Genomic DNA, 8,092 nt, shown 5'->3' on the forward strand with positions numbered 1-8,092 from the left:
GGGACACTGAGGCTTTAAGAAACCATGCCACTTATATCTGGGATGGAGTAGGACCCTAAGCCGGGAATTCACTGAGCAGTCCGGTATAGCCTCAGAGCTCCCCGGAATGCTGGCCTGTCTCTGGCCTGAGCTCCATCGCTCCCTTCTTGTAGCTTGCCCGCTGCCCATCATCCACCTGGCTTGCCTGTCCTGGATGCTCTGACTGCGTGCACATATCCCTTTTTCCTATTCGCTGACTTCTTAGCTCCAGACAGGCATCTTTATTTCCCTCCTGTGACCCAGTTACCTTCCCTTGATCAGACTTGATGACACGCCCCGTTGCAGCTTGCTCACCTTCATAGCCTTGACGACCAGGGAGTGGCCCAGCCTCTTGGAACCCAGCGAAGTGTTATCCTTGGGAAATGCTTGGGGAGGGATGAATACACCAGAAGACTAAAACATTCAAGCTCCAAGCTTGTGGCTGAGGCAGAGTCTGTGTTTATAGATCCCTGGGAGGGAGAACGGCTTCTGTTGTCCAACAATTCTGTCCTTGAGGAGGGCAGCAGGACCCGCTCTGAAAGACCCGGAGCGGAAGCTCCAGCTGTCCCTGAGAACTGCTGTGATCAGAATGGTCTTCACTTGAGTTCTCCAAGGTAAAACACTAGGTTTCCTCCTCCCCTCTTTCTTCCTCCTGTAAATAGAAGTCTCCTAACTTCCCATCCAGTTGTTAAGAGGAGAAAACAAGGCAGGCACCTTGTAAAGCTATCTTGCAGAATTGGCACCCACCAAGCGTTTGCTATAGTGCAGTTACTAGCTAGCGCAAGGGTCTATCATTGCTTCTCTTTGGAGCCAATTAGTGCCTAAGGACAAAAAAGGGAGGTAGGTGGGAAACCCCAGATTTGGACTCTGGACTATCTTCTCCGTGCATGAATGTTGTAAACCTTAGGAAATGGTTATTGAGGATTCTACAAGATGATAAAAAAAGAAAAAGAAAAAAAGAGTGCCTGATCCAGCCCTGGGCTAAGCAATTCCTTCTTCCCAATTATGTAAGTATTCAAGAGTAATTCAGGAGTCAATTGAGTCTAGTCCCTGGGCCATGGACTATGTTCTGGCGAGCTTCCTTTTGGTTAGCCAGGGGTGTAAGGGTGGCAAAAAGGAGAGGCTGGGAGGCGGGATCCTCCCAACCTGGACTTATCCTCTGACTCATTCTGTGATCATGGACCATTGGTTCTCCTGTGAGAACCAGTCACACGAGGAGACTAGCCCGATGTCCCGGGTGCTCAGTCTGACGTGGAAAAGAGGGCATCCACAGCCTTTCCTCTCCTGCTAAGCTTTCTCTCACTCCCCTCCATGCCTGCGTGTTTTCGAGAGTGGGGTGGCAGTCGCCAGAGACGGAGTCCGGTGATTTCTCTTTGTCTTGCCTCCACACCCTTTCCTAGCTGAAAATCAGCCCAGCAAAAGCAATAAGGGATATGTCATAATTCCCATCTTCTAGAATAAAACTAAGGCCCAGAGAGGGCAAGCGGCCCAGGATCCCCTTGCTCAGCAAAGGGGACAAAGTACTTGTCTCTGTTCTGATTTTCTTGGCCAGCGAATCTTAGGACTAGTGGTGACCTTGGCTGAGTTGGCTCCTTTACCAAAGTGAGGCCCTTTACTCCTCCTGATCTGGTTTCCCTACCCATTTAACTTGTTCCTCTTGCTTGCCACCCACCCCACCCCCACGGGAGTGGGCGTGACGGGTTGGATGATGGCGGGTCCTCTAATCAGACTGCCATTCTATGCTCGATCGTTCCGCAGGTAGCATCTTATGAGGAAACCTTTCCGTGAGGACCCCGGGGGCTTCATTCTACTGTACTCTTCCTGGGACTCGGATGCAGAGTCCTGGCAGGGCAGACAGTGCCAGGAGCAACCGAGGCCAAGTGTGACAGCGAGACTTCTGAGCTGTATGGTTGACCTGCTCTGAGGGCTTGAAGACAAGTAATTGGGCAGAAAGTCATGCACCTGGAGGATCAAAAGATAAGCTTTCGAAGGGGGCGGGGCAGGGGAAGGCGCGTGAGTCAAGGCCTTGGAAGAATTCGGGCCACTGTGTTGAAACCGTTCTGGGTTTCTCATTTCTATGTCTTCCCTCCAGTCTTCACTGCTCCCGCCCTCTCGTGTCTCAGAAGGCTTCCAACTGGTCTCTCTGCTCCTTGCACCCCTGCCTGCATCTTGCTCCAGTTTGAGCACGCAGCGCTGTGCGCGCGCCAGGTGAAGCTGCTCATGCTTCCTTCTCCTGTACTTTTCCACTGGTAGCCTCCTCCTGTTTCCCAGTCCAGTGAGTGCAAACCCAGCTTCAGACTTTCGGTCCCTTCCAAATGCACCTTGGGACTAATCCCCGCAACCCTGAGTATGTATGTGGCCGTCTCATCTGCTCTCCTAGTTTGAGGGTGTTTGTGGCCATTTGCCTAATGCCACAGCTACTTTTCGGCGTGGTTTACCTCCTGAACACATGGAAATCTTACTGTTAGGAAAGCGACCACATTCAAATTTGTATTCCTCAGTATCTTGATTGTCACTTAGTTTTTCGATGAGTTAATAATGACGTGGAGGAAGGGAGAGCTCCAGAATCTAAGCTTCAGTTGGATGAACCATAAAACCCAGAGTAAACTGAGATCTCTTCGGATGGACATGCAGATAAATACCTTCAGAGGGTGGTGAGCAGTGGAGGCGGGGGGAAGCCTGGCAAGGGAGTTGTAAATCAGGGAACCGAGGAACTAGGTATGAGGTGGCACTGCTTGCCTAATGCTTGGTAACAGAAGTCAACAGAAGCTGGAAGAAGCTTCTAAGGGTGGGTCCCAAATGAATCAGAAAGTTTTCATTTCGCCCTTATGCAGCACCGTGCATCTTCTCAAGCGGAAGTCATGGGGGAATGTGCCCAGCACGTTACTGGGCTTCTGCAGCTGCTAGAGTGCTCCGCGTGAGCCAGGCCAAATCAGAAAGTTCATAGCCTATTTGGGGAAAAACAGCACCATGTCAAAAGTCCTGCATGAGCTCAAGAGCTCATGTTTCTTCACGATTTATCTAACACAGCCGCAGGAAACTTCCACAGGGGTGAGGGGAGCAAAGGCACGTGGCGGGAGAACAGAGGTTGAACCTAGAGTTAGGTGGCCTTAGCTCCCTTCCGAAGAAGAGCTCTGTGAGGACTCATGTGTCAATAGACATCGAGAGTCTGTTAAGGTGACAAGCCTGGTTTCCTCAGGACCCAGGCAGTGTGGGCTTAGCTTTCCCAGGGCCACTTGACTGTTAGGATGGCCCGAAAGCCCATTTCATCCTCTCTGTGCCTCTTTCTGTTTCTCTCTTTCTCTCCTTTCCCCCTTCTTCCCCTTCTTCCTCCCATTCCCATCTCTTTCTCTCAAAGGCATAACAAAATTATGGAGTAGAAAACCCCACTGAAAATGGAAAGGAACTTCTCCATCCAGACTCATACCATGCAGGTGATTCAGGAAGAGGGGATGAGAAGGGGGCCCTGCCTTGATCTCTTGTCTTCCCATGATTCTGGGAAAATCAAGGCCAAAAGGAACACAAAGAAGAAGTCCTTTCCTCTTTAGTGGACTTGCTTATTGAAGGACCTCATCTGCATATGTAAATCAGAGTAGTGGGCCCTGCAGCTGCCCACACTGGAGCACTGGGGAGTCCCTCAAAGCACTAGGCTACTCACCCCACACTGCTGGGGGCTCATTCATTGCATGGGAAGAGGGAGTACAAATAGAAGGGAATGAGACACCACTTCAGAGAGGGGTCCTGGGTATCACTTATGCAAAAACCCTACTTCACACACAGAGAAACACAAAAGCAGAGAGTTGGCCCAGTTAAAAATCAATTGCCATCTGAACTGTGTAGGAATTGCATCTCCTGACCTGGGCACTGGGAGTCCATTATTTTTCTTTACAAAACTGGAGTGGAAGGGATGGACAGAAACATATAGCCAGAGGCAAGGTGTGAAAAACAAAACAAAACAAAACAAAACAAAACAAAACAAAACAAAACACGGGTATCCCAGGAGACAGGCTGGCACATCCCCTGTATCAGTTTCTGTCCTTCATTCTCGGTCCACACTTCCATCCTCTAGGGTCACAGAGCGGTCTGGGGGATAAGATTCTATAACACAGACATTCACATATCCCATGAACTCAGCAAGTTGATTTTGCTGTTTGTTTAAATTTTAGTGGAATTCTTGAAAGTTTTTTCAGTGCTATTTTGTGTGTGTGTGTGTGTGTGTGTGTGTGTGTGTGTGTGTGCCTCTGATAGGTACTAATTCTCTCTGAAGGCTTCCATTTGTGAAAAAGACGAGTATTAAAAAAAAGTCATACTTGTTTCCAAGGGTACCTTATATATTTTTTTAAAGAAGGATGAACCGTGTTTTATTTTAACTCTTTAAGGTGGACAAGCTGAGAAGCATCTGTGTTCTAAACAGAAGACCAGAATCTTGATATCAGAACACCTGATATACTTTTTTCTCTAGTGAAATTCATTTCTGTTGTCAACGAGTTGGCTTAGCAGGAAAACACACTTGCCACCAAACCTGAGCTTGCTCCCCACAACCATGTGAAGGTTGAAGGAGAAAACCGATGCCACGAGTTGCCCTCTGATCCTCCACACCCACACTGTGGTAGGCATGCCTCCCCCATGCACTGTGCTCGCACGCACACAATAATAACCAATTAGCTAAAGCGCCGAAGTCCCTGCCTCTTCTCCCCAAGTTAAGGAAAGAGGACCAGAGAGAAGAGCATACTTTGGAGAGTCTAGCACAGTGTTGACATGCAGAAGTTGCATAAACCACACACGTAAGATGCTAAGATGCCAACACAAGACTGGGAGCCTTGCTCGAGTCTTGGACCTGATCCTGTGACTCTCAAGATGCTCCAGCGTGCTGCCCTAGACCTTCCACAGAATGGTCATAGTCCCTCCGTTTCCCTGTTCTTAAGTGGTTTCCACATACAAAGACACTTGTCACCTGAAACTCCTATGCTTTACAAGATCACTGACCAAGATCAAGATCACTGACCCTATACTTGTCTATAGAATGGTTCCTGTCACATGGGTCAGATTCAAGTTCTGTTTGTTCTGTCTCTTGAGTGACATCTCTTCCTGACCTCCCTCTGGTGACTAGTGATCGGCTTAGTTGAAACAAAGAAAGAGGATCCAATAACTCTGCCTTTCTTTGGTGGACTTGCTGTCAAAGTCTTGGAAGAAAAAGGGGAATGAATATGTACCACAGTGAACAAAATGTCCACTTGACACTGGTGCATCCTGGGGGATTGGATCAATGCCTTCCCAGTGGTGGGTGATACTTTGAAGGGATTGTTTGGAGATGTGGCCGTGGGTCTCAAAACCACACAGATTAATAGATACAAGCCAGAAGGAAAAGTAAACACTACTTTGTCCAGCTTGTATTTTGCAGTCGGTACTGTGAATAAGACAAGTGAAGTCCGTCTGCTGATCGATGGCCGACGTGGACTTCAGATAGTCACAGAACTGTCAGACACCCAGGTTTCTTGAGGTGTTGTAACAACACTTACCTCTCTAGCCTCCAAAAATCTCAAAAGGATAATTAATACTCTTCCTCTAGTTCCTAAGATTCCCTTACGCATTCACTCAGTGTATCAAAATTCTGCTTACAGCACTGGCTTTAATAAATAGGACTGAGTACAGAATCTAAAATCTAGAGGATGTAAAACATGAGCCTCATATTTGTTGATTGGAATCTCAAATTCAAAAATAGAGCCCAAACGGATATAATAAGAATAATTGTAGAGGGAGGTTTTGCTGAACGCTAAGGAAGACTTTTTGGCACGGAGCACTATCAAAATCTAAATGCTGGGCCGTGGAAGTGACTGTTTTCTGTGAGGGGTGAGCAAGCAAGGCCTTAGGAGGTTGATACATTGTCTGCTAACTTTCATGGTCTCACGCGTCTTCGCAGACCCATATGGGCTGAAGCCGATCTGAGTGTTGAAATAATCACCTCCTAAGGCCAGCTGTGCATGTGTGCGGCCAAGCGGTTGCTCTCTCTCACGGAGCTCGCCATCTACTGTGCAAAGTAGCACTTCCTTTTATTGACTCTAAAATTAATCCTGGCAAACTTGGGGGTGAAGGAGGCTGCTGTTGTGAGATTTGCTGATTAAGTGCACAGTTCCATGCGATCATGCGTTGTCAACTCCTCACTCAGCTGGCTCCTTTTCGGTTGGAGAAATATACTTCCACCTGTGTACCAACAGGCTTCCATCATACGTGTGACCTGAACAGTTCTCTGTTTCTTTTCTATGTCCCTGATCCACTAAACTTTCCTTAAGGTCCCGAATAGGACCTCCCTGGTTTTCTTTTCTGAGCCCACACACTGCTGTCCTGTGCAAAGGGTGGCTCACGAATTTTCTATAGTTCTCATTGAACCTGGAACTTGGTGTTTTGGCTAGGCAGCCAGCTCTCAGGACCCACTAATTGACACCCTCACCTCAGAAGGCTTGGTTGGAGGTGCACATCACCAAAACTGGCTAGTGCCTGAATGCCGAGTATCTGCTCAAGTCTTTATACATGTGTACCAAACATTTCACTCCCTGAGCCATCCCCCCAGTTGTGAGCAGCAGGCCTGAAAACAAACAGATGATTGGTTAACAACTGAAAACAAGTCAAACAAACAGACAAACAACAGCTCCCAACAGGAAATACTCAATGCTGCAGCATTGAGATCACAGAAATGCTTGACCTGGGACACAGAATTTGAGTCCACTTGACTTAAAATTCAGATCTTGTCAGTTTCTAACTGGTGATCATGGACAATTTGCTGACCTATTCTCGGTTTCCCAATTCAAAGGAAGAAAGGAAAACACCCTACCAGCATAGGATTGTCGCAACCATAGTTCAACGGGATGTACAGCATGGTTTCTGAAGGACATTTGGGTTGATCTCTGGTCTGCACTCAGTTGTACACACACATACACATATACCTTCACCCAGATATGCACCCATATGAACACGCACATACACACATACATGCACGCGCGCGCACACACACACACACACACACACACACAGGTGAACACACACTCATGTACATGGATGCACAGCCATGAGTAGCTACATATACGCAGACAAGCATACACATAGGAAGTAAAGGTTTTACTTCTTAAAAAGACAGAAAAAGAATGATCCATACAAGTGTATCGAATGGTATCTGCCAGGAAGGCAGTGTTCAATGTGTTTATGGAAGAAAAATGAAATACCTTTAAACACATGGAACATATTTTGAGTTTTGGTCTGCTGGACTCCATAGTGTTAGAAATAGGGATGTCGTATGCTTTTCCCAAGACTGTTCCATATTTGCCCAAACTGGACTCAGTTGTTACCCCCTTTTTTTCTGTTTCTTCTGAGACCTCTATGTCCTTGAGGTTTAAAGCCAGGTGATTCCAATGTGAATTCCTTTTCTGATTTATTTGGTCTACAATCTTGATCAATTAACATCTTTCAGTTCTCTCTCTCTCTCTCTCTCTCTCTCTCTCTCTCTCTCTCTCTCTCTCCTGTGGCATTGAGATCGCAGACATACTTGATCTGGGACACAGAGTTGGAGCCCAGTTGACTTAAAATTCAAGTCTTGTCAATTTCTAACTTGTGGCAACAGAGAATTTGTTCAGTTTCCTAATATGAAGAAAGAAAAAAAAACCTACTATTTCAGATTGTCCTCTTCATAATTCAGCAGGATAACCGTGCACAGCACTTCATGCAGTCCTGGTTTCTCACAGGGGCTTGCCTTCACACCACAGAATCATCCTGATACATACCAGCCTTAGAGATGTGCGGTTCCTGGTAGCGTCCGTCCACACTGCACAAGAGAAAGAGGAGGTTGGAAACCAGGTAAGATTCGAGTGCCCTACGCTTTGGAAAGCTGTTGTTCCTGGCTGTGTGGGTTCCCCGTGTCAAACGTGGATGGACAGAAGGCGTCTCCCTGCTTACCGACCTCGGGGAGTGCTTTGAGGGTTTCTGAGAGTGAAGCGGTGACCCTACGGTGAGACACTATGACAAGTATTTGGAAAAGCGATTGCTTTATGTCTTTACACTTCTTCCGATTCATTTCTTTAAACAT

The sequence above is a fragment of the Myodes glareolus genome, chromosome 2, assembly GCF_982192425.1.
Source record: "Myodes glareolus chromosome 2, mMyoGla1.1, whole genome shotgun sequence".
Lineage (NCBI taxonomy): Eukaryota > Metazoa > Chordata > Mammalia > Rodentia > Cricetidae > Myodes > Myodes glareolus.